This window comes from Micrasema longulum, unplaced genomic scaffold (genome assembly GCF_059751315.1).
Source record: "Micrasema longulum isolate JH-2025_06_02 unplaced genomic scaffold, ASM5975131v1 h1tg000040l, whole genome shotgun sequence".
In the NCBI taxonomy this organism is placed as follows: Eukaryota; Metazoa; Arthropoda; class Insecta; order Trichoptera; family Brachycentridae; genus Micrasema; species Micrasema longulum.
In genome coordinates this window covers 1,462,702-1,475,795 of record NW_028277247.1, presented here as the reverse complement: position 1 = coordinate 1,475,795, position 13,094 = coordinate 1,462,702, and the positions used below count along the sequence as shown (strand labels likewise).

Here is a 13,094-nt window from a genome sequence, read left to right as displayed (position 1 = left end):
AAATAAAATAATAATAAAAAAAACAAAATTCCCAAGGAACAGTGATGTCGCATAACACGAATACCATCAATATCACGAATTTTCAACTAGAGACATTTCCTATTGTTTCGATAATTTTGAAGGCAATACTCCAGCGGTTTACCCGAATATTGACGTGAAGACATAATGCGTTATGTACTTTATGTACGAAGGAATGGTTGTGACGCGCACGAGGGTACTTAACATTTTACGGATAACTTTTATAGTGCCCCTCGAAACTTAACTAGATTTTTTACGATACGCATTGACTGGATTCAGTGTTGGCGTAGGCACAGCTATAGTACTGTAACGAGGCTCCCGTGAACGGATACTAGGGTAAAAGCTCCAGTAAATGACCACCGGTTAATAAAACACAATTTAATAAGAATTGCTACATGTGTCCAGTCAAAAAACACTAGAAACTATGACAAAAGCGGTAGGCGGACACATCTTTTGGTAAGAAACAAATCTATCAGTTTTGAACTGTGAGTTGCCAAAAGGTACTAGTGCGTCTTCTCGTCATTGTTCTGAGATTGATAGTGTTTTTATAAGGAAGGTGTGGTAAGTGTTTTATTTGATGCTATTTCTTATGCAATTATTTGAATATATCCATATTCTAAAGTGTTAGGGTGTTTTATAATGTTAAAATGTAAATAAATCTGAGTATTATTTTTACCGGGGTAGTAGTGATCATTAACTGGTGATTCTGCTATTTTTTAAGAATAATTTTCATTATAATTGTAATACTCGTATTTCAATAAAAAAATAAAAGTACTTGTTTTCTTTAACAATATTTTGAGTTTGTCCAAATTTTTATATACAAGGACTGGATTCAATTCCCCGGGGAGCCGTTTATATTAACATATTACAACAGAGATGAAGAACATTTAAGATAAGATAATATAGAAGTGTAGGCACCTACAGGGCTTATGACCTGTCAATGGCTGGTTTAAGTGGCCACTTTACACACTGTGTAACATTCACCATTCTGCCCATATTCGAACATCCATATTCCTTCGATTCTTTCATCTATTGATGTTTGTGAAGTTTTATATTTATTTATATTTATAATATATATATTATATATATATTCATTTAACTTTTTGTATATATATATATATATATATATATATATCCCACTGTCAAGCCTTGTTAGATTCTTAACAATCAATTTGAAAGTTAACGTTTAGTTAATTCATATAAATTTGCAATATCAAGGTACACGTATATAACATATATACGTCTGTAATGCAGACTCGGAATTTCGTACTTGACTTTTTCTTACAGGGGTAGCTGACTTTAGTACTTCCCAAATAGTCGTTGCAACGGAGTCATGGACTCGTCATAAAATCTCTACCATTAGATATGTTGTTTATTTTCTAAAACAATGTAACTTTCTCCACAAATCCGTGTTTTCCATTTAACTTTGAAGTTTGATTAAAATTCCGTTCCAAGTATTCCTTCTACGGGCAGTTTGTTCAGTTCTCGTGTAGCATTCTCAATTTTGTGTACTTTTATATTCAATACACAACATGTTCATTTTGGAGATTCGGTTCCAGAAAGGAAACTTTCTAAGACTCGAAACTTTCAGCTAGTCCCAACATCGTATCACCACCGCGCCATATATATAATATATATATTTATTTATTTAACTTTTTGTACATAATGTTATTTGTACATTGGCGGGCTTAATGCCAAATGGCAATTTCTTCCGACCAACCAATAAAAGAAAAGTTTAATTTTTATAATTCAAGTTACAGAACATATTCAATAGAAAAAAAAGATTAAAAAGCTAAAGATATATTAAAATAGATATAAACGTATTCGTTTATAAATTACCTTAAATCAAAACTATTATTCAATGGGAAAAAGGAAAAAAAAGAGGAAAGAGGAAAAAGGAAAGGAGGAGAGATTAAGAAAAAGGAGATGTTTCTTCAGACGTGATTTAAACAGAGATAATGTAGTAACATCTTTGAAGGTGGATGGGAGATGATTCCACAGTCGAGCCGCATGGACACTATATGAGTTAGAGAAGAAAGAGGAATTGTGGATGGGTATTGAGAGAGTGCCTTGAGAATTAGAACGAAGAGGTAAACCATGAACTGATAAGCGTTGAAATTTTTCACGCATGTATATAGGAACGTTAGGACTATGAAGTACATTGAACAGAAGTGGGAGGAAGTGATAGTCTCTCTGCTGTCTAATTTTCTAAGACCAAAAATGTACTTTATGCATGTATTCTGAAGTGGTTAAAGTTTAACGAGTTGCTCACAGCTTAAATCAGTCATGGAAACATCAGCGTAATGTAGAATGGGTAGTAGTAATGCTTGTACAAGGGTGCATTTAGTATTAATGGGTAAGAATTTTTGCAACCTTCTAAGTGAGTGTAGACTGAAAAATATTTTATATTAAAGGAATAAACCGCAAAGCCTCTATTTAGAGGCTTCTAAGCATGTGGGGAAGATGGGATATGTTAGGAGGGTGTGAAAATTATATCACAACACCCAGACTAATTGAGAAAAATCCCTTTCTTGGATTTTTTCTAGCAACCGGCAAGAATCGAACCCGCGTCTCCAGTTTTTTCGCCAGATTCTCAATAGCAAACGATGTTGCATTAACGACGGTAGTTTGTTTAGTCTGTGGATTTTCCGTGTCTAATGTATGCAGGAAGCATTTTCTATGGCACCGGTGCGGTGATTGTATTTGTTCTTGTCACAATGGCCTTAATAAAATAACGATATCAGAAAGGCCGTATTTTCCTCGCGTAATAGGATGCATTTATATCCGTGACATGTGACGACTTTGTCAAATGAAACTTCCAGCCACAAGATTTTATAACGGTGAAATAATAATTGCACAAACAAATGTACCGTATTTTGAAATGTTAACTTCTCTGGGCGCGAATGAGTCTGATCCGTCACGCTTCATAGTGAAACGCTCATTCGGATGAACTCGGAGAAAGCGAGCAATAACAGCTGAACAGAGCGATAAAAAAATTAACATCTTAAATATTGCATGTCATCCACCTTTGCAACATGCCCCGACTTTTCTTCTTCATTTCATTCATATCCGCTCTCCAGATAGAGCATATGGTGTCCACAGAGAGCTTCCATGCATCTCTATAGGCTGCCAGCCCCTGTGCGTCCTCCCAAGTCAGGTTCGCATCCCATAGTTCTGACATAAACTACCGACGGACAGTGAGCAGTGGACGTCCGGGACGTCGAGAATCTGATGCCTTGTAAAGTAGGCAAGCGTGGTTAAGGCTCTCAGGAGGCATCCGCAGTATGTGGCCCAGCCAACCGTATCGCCTCCGCTTGATGAAATTTGTCTTATTACTTCATTCCTCAAAAGTCAAACCACCGCATACCCAAGATTCTTCTGAGACATCTATTCTCAAAACTCAGTACATCTTCTGTTGTTTTGAGTCCTAGTGAGGTGCTACGATTCGATTCCGTAGGAATAGGAATTATGCATTTGGTTTTCACTGAGTAAATATCCGATCCCAGACAGCCGAATACTGTCGAATGTGGCGCTTGCTACTCCTAGCCGCACTCCAAGTTCTATTTGAAAGCTGCCATTTAAATAAACTAACTAACAAAGTGCTCACGCAGCTATGGCAAAGACAATACTATTTACAGCAGCTCCCCAGGGAGTTGAATCCAGTCCTTGTCTACAAAAATTTGGACAAACTCAAAATATTGTTGATAAATTACCTGGTCCATGAAGAAGTATAGAAATTGAAAAAATAATATTTTCAGGCGTTGCCTAGTATGTAGGTGAAGTAATTCAATTTGATGAATCTCACCCGCATAAATAAAGGTTTCAGCTCTTTAACTTCACAAACATCAACATATGAAGGAATATAGATGTTCAAATATAGGCAGAATGGTGAATGTTACACAGTGTGTAAAGTGGCCACTTAAACCAGCCATTGACAGGTCGTAAGCCCTGTAGATGCCTGGACTTCTATATTACCTTCTCTTAAATGTTCTTCATCTCTGTTGTAATATGTTAACAATACTATTTGATACGATAAACTACTGTACATATAATTCGTAAGCGTGGAATTTCTCATGGGTGTATTCTATTTTCAGGCTAGTAAAAATAAAATGGCGGTATTTTAAGTTGGGTTAGGACCTCGTGTGACACGAGACGGGTATTCCGGGGCCAGCTGGGGGTGGCTAGGAAAGTAATCGGCCCGCCCCTGCGCCCTGTAGCGACAATAGTGCAGCTCACTCAAAAGTCGCAACAACTGACTTGACTGATGGGAGTATACTCATATAACCATAATAAATATATAGACCCTGTATATGAGACTACTGCGTCGATTCAAAATGTTTATGTATTTATTAAATTCTAAATTAAATATTGATACACAAACTATTCTGAATATTAATTATCCCTATAAGCTCGCTATGTTTTTGCATTAAAGAAATGTATGTATAACCTTATAATAAAGACTATTTTACGAAATTTCTATAAAAAAAACCTAGCAGACATAATTCGGACAGCAAATACTCGTATATGACACTGGACAAAGACAACAAAAATAACTTCTGCTACCAAAGATAAAAACAAATTACGGACATACACCACAATTTCCTGGCACCTAAACTTTACATTTTTTAAGTGTGGAGATACCGGTAAGCAAAATGAATAACAATGCTTTTAAAACTCTAGTCTATAGCAGCCTATAGTCTAGATATTTAAAAGGACTAGAAAGGAAGCTGAAGATTATGTCTCATATATCAGAGTATAACTCGGTGGTCAAATGGCAGAAGGAACAATCTGTATTTTTGTCTATGTTTTAGTTTTCAAAAGGTTTAATTAATATTTCAATAAATACACGCAGCAAAAAAAAAATAATAAAAAAGCATAATTTAAAATGGTAATTTATTATTGGAAAGCAGCACTAAAATATTTTAGTTTGTGGATTGAAGTCTTGAAATTGAGACGTATTTCAGCTTTCCTTAACATTTTTGAAATTTACAGATGGTCCCTTCTGCCATCTGACTACCGAACTTATATTTGTTGTAAGTCTTTTCTCTTTTTTTCTCTGTTAATTAAGTATCATGTACGTATTTTAAAAACTAATTTTCTGATATCTTTTATTTTTTAAACGACAACTATAATTGTTGTGAAAGAGCTCTTTTGTTTAAAATAAATAATACACCGACGCTCCAGAACGTGCCTATGGGCCAGTGGAAAGGCCACAACCACAAATAAAAAAAAGAAATGTATTATATGTGTATGTATTTTTTTGAAAACCTAGTAAACTTTTATGCTTATTTTGCTGGATAATTGAAATAAAGTTTTAAAAAATCGCGTTGGATATTACTATTGAGTTGAGAGCAGGCAGCTGTCAGGCGATATGTCTCTATCTTGTCTTTCTAAGCCCCGATTACAATGGGAAGTTAACAGAGTTATATTCAATTGTATATAAAGAAACCCCGATTTTTCTGTACAAAAATGAGTGTATTTAAAAAAAATAAAAATTGTTTTTATTTTTTATTCATAAATTTCATATAACGTACAAGTTTTTGTAAAATTCTAAACATAACTACTTTTACACATCTAGTAAATGTTATCACTGTAACTCTCCAAAAAAAGAGACTAACTCTTGTGCTTGTGACTTACACTGTTTTAGTTGTTTATTTATAAAAGTTTATATACTTTTAAATACGAGTACATAAAAAGAAAAATAAAAACATAGGATATATAAAGAAAAAACATAAAACAATAATACATTCATACTAATTAAAATTTAATGTTGTTTTTACACGAGTTCAAAAAATTTCTTTAGATTAACTTTAAATTTATTTATTGATATATTATTTTTAATAGTTTTTGGTTCATTAGGAAGATTCTTATAATTTTTTACACCTTTGAAGACAAAGCGAAATTAAATGAACGTTTTAAAATTAAAATGAACAACAACCTGTTATAATATTATTGATATTTTTTTCGACAACAATTATCTAAATTTACAAAACTATAAGGCTTCATTAATTAATTATCTCACAATACATACTTGTATGTCAATAACTACTTACTTTGTTATATTTTCCCCGAAATTCAAATATAAATACCTAAATTCCCCATTACCTATTAAACACTTATCCTCACCCCTAACCATCGGTTTTTCCCTTAATTATGATTAATGTACATGCAATAGTTCATAGGATTATGTTTTTTTTCTACTTAAGTACCTTCAATTATATAACTATATAAGGACATTCAATCCAAATAATCTTCACATTCGTTTGAAAAAGCCCTAATAAGGCGAAACAATTGTCACGAAGTTTTATTTTTATATGTTTATATTTGTAAAAATAAAATAAAGTATTCAGTAGACTCAAATCAGTGTTTAATTTCTAATTATAAGCTTAAATAGAGTGTCTACTGTATGAACCTTAAATATTTTAAATAGACTATCCGTATTGAATGTTGAGGGTTTCTTTAAAATTACTTTAATAATTAATCTTTGTACTATTTTAAGAGGGTTTAATATATTGGCATATGCACCACCCTATCCTACAATACCATATTGTAACAAAGATTGTACAATTGAGTAATAAGCTATTTTTAAATGATTGATTTTAAAAATATTCCTTAATCTAATAAATATGAATTTACATTTTCTAATTCGTTTAACTAGTTCACTGATATGGTCTTTCCGTTATATGTTTTGGTCTATGTATACACCAAGATATTTAATTTTATCTGTTGTATCAAGTACTGAACATGTGAGATCGTAGTTAGTTTTGTTACAATTGCTTTGGTGAATAATGAATATGAATAAATATATATTTTTAAATATGTTTAATTATAGGTTACTGATGAAGATACTCTTTTTATACAAATATAAACGCTTTTCTACAGAAAAATATATTTTTTCCTTTTTACACAATTGTAGATAAATTGTTAACTTCCATTATAATCGGGGCCAGAGTATGCTTATTTTACATTAAATATGTGACCAAATTATTTTTGAATAAATTAACAGATGGTGCTGTTGACTATTTCTTGAGACAGACCATTTCATAGATCAGATATTGATAGAATGTTTAACTGGACTGAGATCGAACTTTGGCTTCACTAATTGTATCTAATATCATTACAGGGTATTCAGGCAAATGATATCTATGCAGTATTTTATACATTTTAATAAGATCGCCTCTGTTGTAGTGTGGTGAGGTCAAGTCTCGTTTATTCGTAATTTTCATTAGGATCGTTATATAACGATTAGAAAAACTATTACTCAGTTAAACGAAATGGAAAAAGAACGACTGTTGTTTAGTTTTATTATGCTTTAGGAGATCGCTGTTTCGAAAATTTTGTAATGAAATTAATAAAAAATACAAATTTTAGTACATTCTGATAATAACACACACTAAAAGTTACAATCGTTTGGTTTGTTTTTTTATTTTTTATTATCAAACAAACGCACTAGTTTTACTTTGTTTACAAATAAAGAAGCAAGAACAAGAACAGCTTTACATAAAAACGAAGGACAAGTTCACAAAATAAAGAAAATTTAATTGTGCATAACATGTTTATTTTCGAATTTTATTTGTGTTTCAATTGAGATTTCTTTTTCAGTATTGACGCAGGAGGCCAATCACATTTTCCAGTTGCGGGAACAAGTCCCCAGACACTTCATCATGATCCTCCCTATCTCTCTCGGTTACATTTTCATTTCGCAATCTCGAGACGAAGTGGAGCCACAAAAGGCCAAGTACAGATTGCTGATGAACTAAACGAAGATAAGAGAAAAGACAATGGTACCTGACGATGGGTAGGCGGAGGGAGGCGGACGGTTTTATAACAAAAGTCAACAGGATACAGGATACTTTGTTTAGTTGGAGGCGATCTATATTTGAGACGGACACAGTTTTTGCTTGGGCCGAGAGTGCCACGAAAGTTGCGTATTTTAATTTATTCCGTAAATATTAAGAGAGCAAGAGCAATAATAACAAGAGCAAAATTTTTAATTGAGATACGCTACATAATATTTGACAATTCGTGCACTATGCACCATCGGGTGCGAATAAGGCTTTGAAGATGTTATTATTTATAAATCAATTTTGTCGCATATAATTTTGTTTGGGTTTTATACGGTAGGTCATAGAATTAAGAATAATCCAGAAGGAGCGTAGAATCATATTTGAATACATCGGACTGTGTCCAATAATTCACCCACTATGACTCACTTTCGCCGCGCGCATTCGTGAAGTCGTCGGGTAATGTTGCTTGATGGGAAAAAATAATCATAACACAAATGTAAGGTAAAAAAAAGCAATCTGTTAATTTTTCTAAAATTTTATTGTGCACTCAGAAACATTGATTGACACAACAGAGTAGATAAGTAAAGGGTCATTTAATAAGAGTAATTGAACTAATGAACTTTGAACTTAAAATATAAAACAAATTTTATTTTACATAAAACGGATATTTTTATACGAGTATCATGTTAAATTATGTTTTATGTTTTAAAGATAATGTCGGCTAAATTTCCACCACGGCGTTGTTTAATCCAAGGTTCAATTTTAACTATTTTTCTTATTATATGAGCAAAGTAGGGAAAAATTTTTACTACTCTGGCAACACTAACGAAATTTCCACTTTGTTTCTTCGAAAATCTGACAGATGGAAAAATAATTCAATTTTAAGGTAATGCATTTGTGACAAACACATTCATTTGATAATTACACATGAAATGTGATTGCATCCTGTTTCTTTAAGATCCTAGCAGTATTTCTACACTTTAAAAGGACACAAAACGGCATGGTTAAATTCGAATCAGGAGTTGCGTACTGAGCGACGTCTACAAAGAAACTAATGGGTCAAAACGTAAACATACTCATTTATGAGTAGTTGAGTCGCCTTCTGTTTGATGTGCGTATGCGGTTTCTGGACTATTCTTAATTCTATGCAGTAGGTATATTATAATTAACAGTTCTGCATGGAGTAGTTTTTTCAATTGTACAATGATTAGATAAGGTAATTGTAGAGTTTTATTCAGTTGGGAATGGCTGCCATTATGGAGCAATTTTAATGTCAAAACTATATACGAAGAGCGATGGTTTATTTTTAAGAATGACATTTACTCGATCATTATTTCGATATTAAATTACAACACTGACCTACCGTAAGTATATCTACAAAGGAAAATTATATTACAGTATCAGGTAATACGTGTAAACATAAAGTTTAATAATTAAATTGAAAGCATATAAATGTTTTAGTGGGTAGATTGTGATTTTCTACTGACATTTCTTAGCGGAAATTTACCCTAAGGCCATTAATAATAATAATAATAATATTTGGCTGATTTATAAAGTGCCATTTTTGTAAAAAATCACCTCAAGGGCGCTTTACAATTGTATACCTAAACTTACATTCTAACTAAACTAAAGTGATATACACCGCAAGACAAAAAAAATTACGAGTTTACCTGCTACCGCGCCCCTTGACTTTACTGAACCCTTTTTCTAAGAAATCCGTTATCGATACCTCTTTCTTTTGTTTAATAAATTAAGGACACTATGTGTCACCTTTCTACAATATTTACATTTTAAAATGTCTCAACAGTCTTGTTTTACCCGCGTTTGAGTGAACATAACACAACAATCATGGAAAGTGCAAAGCAAATGTCGATTGCGATAAAATCCAAAATAATCACATTGTCGCAAGAAAACATATCTAATTGTGAAATATCTCGTCGAGTTGGGTATTCAGAAGGTGCAGTGAGGTTTTTATTTTAAAAAATCCAAGAAACTGGATCCATAGAACGGAAAAAAGGAAGCGGACGGGGGCGCGTGACATCTGCCCGAGATGATCGCTTAATAAAAAAAATTGTTATGCGCGATCGATTTTTAACGGCACCTGAAATACACGCAGAGGTGCAGTCTACCAGCACATCAACATTTTCAGTAAAAACAGTGTCCAGGCGGCTGTTGGAGCATGGTTTCCAAGCACGGAGTCCCGCAAAGAAACCATTACTCACGGACAAAATGAAGAAGGCTAGACTGGATTGGGCGAAAGAGCACCAGAATTGGACCTTGGAGGATTGGCAAAATGTTGTTTTCTCTGATGAATCAAAATTCAACCTTTTTGGTCCAGACGGCAGAAAGATAGTTCGACGAAAACGTGGGGAAAGATATCATCCGTCGTGCGTCACTCGAACCGTTAAACATTCACCCTACGTGATGATTTAGGGGTGCATGACAGCATACGGTTTAGGACCTCTAAATTTTGTACAGGGTACGATGAATGCCATTCAGTACAAAAAAGTGTTAAAAAAACATATTATTCCAACAATCGAGGACATTACGCAGTATACCGCGGACCCAATTTTTCAGGACGATTCTGCGCCGTGCCATAGAGCCCGCACTGTGAGTACAAATATATATATTTTTAAATGCATTTTGTGACCACATGATAAATAATTTATTGTTTTTTTATAGATCAATGAATTCAAGGAGAAAATTGGCTTAAAATCGTTGACGTGGCCCGGGAATAGCCCTGATTTGAACCCGATAGAAAATTTATGGGCGATTATGAAAAAAAAAGTCGGGAAAAAAAAAATCAAAAAACATTGAGGAATTAAAAAAAAACTTAATTCAAGTTTGGGAAGAAGAAATAACATCAGAAATTTTAGATTCGCTTTACGCTTCTCTAAATAATAGAATTTTACATGTTATAAAAAATAAAGGTGAATTCACTAAGTACTAAATATTTTTAAATGTTATAAATATGTTTAAATGTAAAATACTTTAATTTAAAATAAAGCGATAAGAACCTACTTCTTAAATATGAATTAAAAAATAACATGTCTTTTATTATTCCATCACAAACACTCGACCATAAATGAACCGTTATGGGTCTCTAAGGTTCGGGTAATCTGATACCTGATATATAATGGCAATTTCTAAGTACAATTCATGAGTAAGATTTTTTATTTTAACCTTGAAATAACGAGTAGTCATCACATATGTCAAACAATATAAAAAAAAACTAATTAAATATCAAGAATAATTCATTATATGTCAATTTTAGTTTTTTTTGAGAACTCGTAAATTTATTTGTCTTGCGGTGTATTATATTTCCAGATTTTAAATTGAGGGTATGATAGTCTAAAGAAGTGGGATTTTAGTTGGGATCTGAACTGACTGGGACTGTCGATGATTCGTAAGTTTGAAGGCAATTGGTTCCAGGCAGAGGGGCCGGCGGCGGCAAAAGCACGATCTCCAAATCTAGTGCTTGGAGAGCGCCGGATTTCGACAAGTTTTCATCTTCCTGAATCAAATGCTGACCCAAGAGTAGATTTTCTTTGACATGTGTTTTCCCTAATACAAAGGTCCGATAGGTATTTTGGAGCCATTTCATGAAGAGATTTGAATACTGTCCGGCAAAGCATGTATTTTATTCTCTCTGGGCTTTTTAACCAGTGCAAATCTCGAAGATGTTGTGAGATGTGAGAATATTTTTTTAAATAATATTTACTCCCGTAATAAGCCTTGCTGCTGCATTGAAAACAGATTGAAGTTTATTAGTTTGATATTTTGGGAGATTTGCGTATATTCCATTACAGTAATCTAGACGCGAAACGACAAAAGCATTTACAAGAGCTTTAGTTGCATCTATAGGAATATTTCTCCGCACGGATTTGATCTGTCGGAGATGGAAGAAACCAGCACTTACTTAACTTGAGATATAATATACCTCAATGACTAAAGCTCGTATTGCATGTGTCAAAAATTGTTACAAGAATTTGTGCAGTTTTTTGTACAATAATAATTATTGTGCGAAATCTTGGGCATTTTATTTGCTGTCTTACACAGGGCGGTTTCTGGATTTAAAAATTGCGCGCAAGCATGCGCAATGCGTAGATAGATGTTTTCAGTGCCATGATTGATAACGGGCAGTGTTACAGTTGACAAAACGGGCTGTCTCGTGATGACGCGACTATTGATTACTAAAATAGCACACATCGTGAACCTTGTTGAAAAATCAGTATTTCCAGAAAAGAAAGACAAGCGTAAAGTTTAAAAACGCAGTGAAACCATTGAGACCGAGGATAAATAAAGTAATACAAGCAACAAAATATACGCGTTGACAGTTAAGAATATGACAGGCGTGGGATGCGCGCGCAGATCTCGGTTAAAATATTTGTTAAAAAATAGGACGTGTTTTAATTTTTCAGCACATGATCACGAATTTCTTTAAATAATAAATTGTAGTTAGGTACAAATACAAATACTTATTTCGATTATTTTTATAGTGTTATAGGTACTAGTAAGTAAATTTATGTAACGCTGTAAATTTACATATTAAATGTTTATTTTTTTATTATTATTGAAATCATAAGTCTTTGAAAATTACAATGTATAAGAGACCAACTTTAAAATATAAGACTTATTACAGATTTCACATATCATCGGGATCGTAGAAAAACGGACGCATGTGAATTTCTTCAACTTGACGTGAGTGCGATTGAATTATTTTTTTATACTTATGTCACAACTTGATAAGCACAAAAGTAAACTTGGGTTAGTCGTATATATAAAAAAAAATCAAGCCTGGAATAAAAAGTCTTTACACAACTATTTCAAGAAATTCAATGTCGCATTTTTCGCACATCCGTAGTTGTTTTACGATACAGAAGGGGAGGGGATAAAACAAAATAAAATAATTTAATATAAAAAATCAAATAAAAGAATGAAAGGGAGAAGACATATCAGTGTCAATAACTTAATATGAAAAAATACGAAACTCCCTACAATCCTCTCCTCTCCCTCTGTTTCCATTTACATTTATATTCGAAATAAAAATTCTGAAACAATTAATTATAAATAAAAGATTTGTTAGAAATAATGACATATAAGCACTAGTTTCAACAGTTTATGAAGTAAAGAAGATGTTTGGAATTACTAAAAAAAAAGCTGTACCGCCATTTAGAATTTTAATTTTAATTTCAATTCTCTTCTCCTGCTCTTTCCGCTGGTAGTAGCTTTCCCAAATAACATATTGATTTTTAAATTAATTAAAACCTGCTGCATTTTCCTTTTTTT

At 32.9% G+C, this 13,094-nt stretch overlaps 1 protein-coding gene and 1 long non-coding RNA gene across 6 annotated transcripts in view; one reads left to right on the top strand and one right to left on the bottom strand.

Annotated features, from left to right (window-relative positions):
- LOC148285365 (E3 ubiquitin-protein ligase znrf2) overlaps positions 1–13,094 on the bottom strand; it is a 237,608-nt gene that overhangs the window by 79,060 nt on the left and 145,454 nt on the right. The gene's annotated exons all lie outside the window — the stretch shown is intronic.
- Positions 9,367–10,723, top strand: LOC148285366 (uncharacterized). The gene is made up of 2 exons (XR_015822321.1): positions 9,367–10,415; positions 10,488–10,723. It is a non-coding gene; the product is annotated as an uncharacterized LOC148285366 (long non-coding RNA).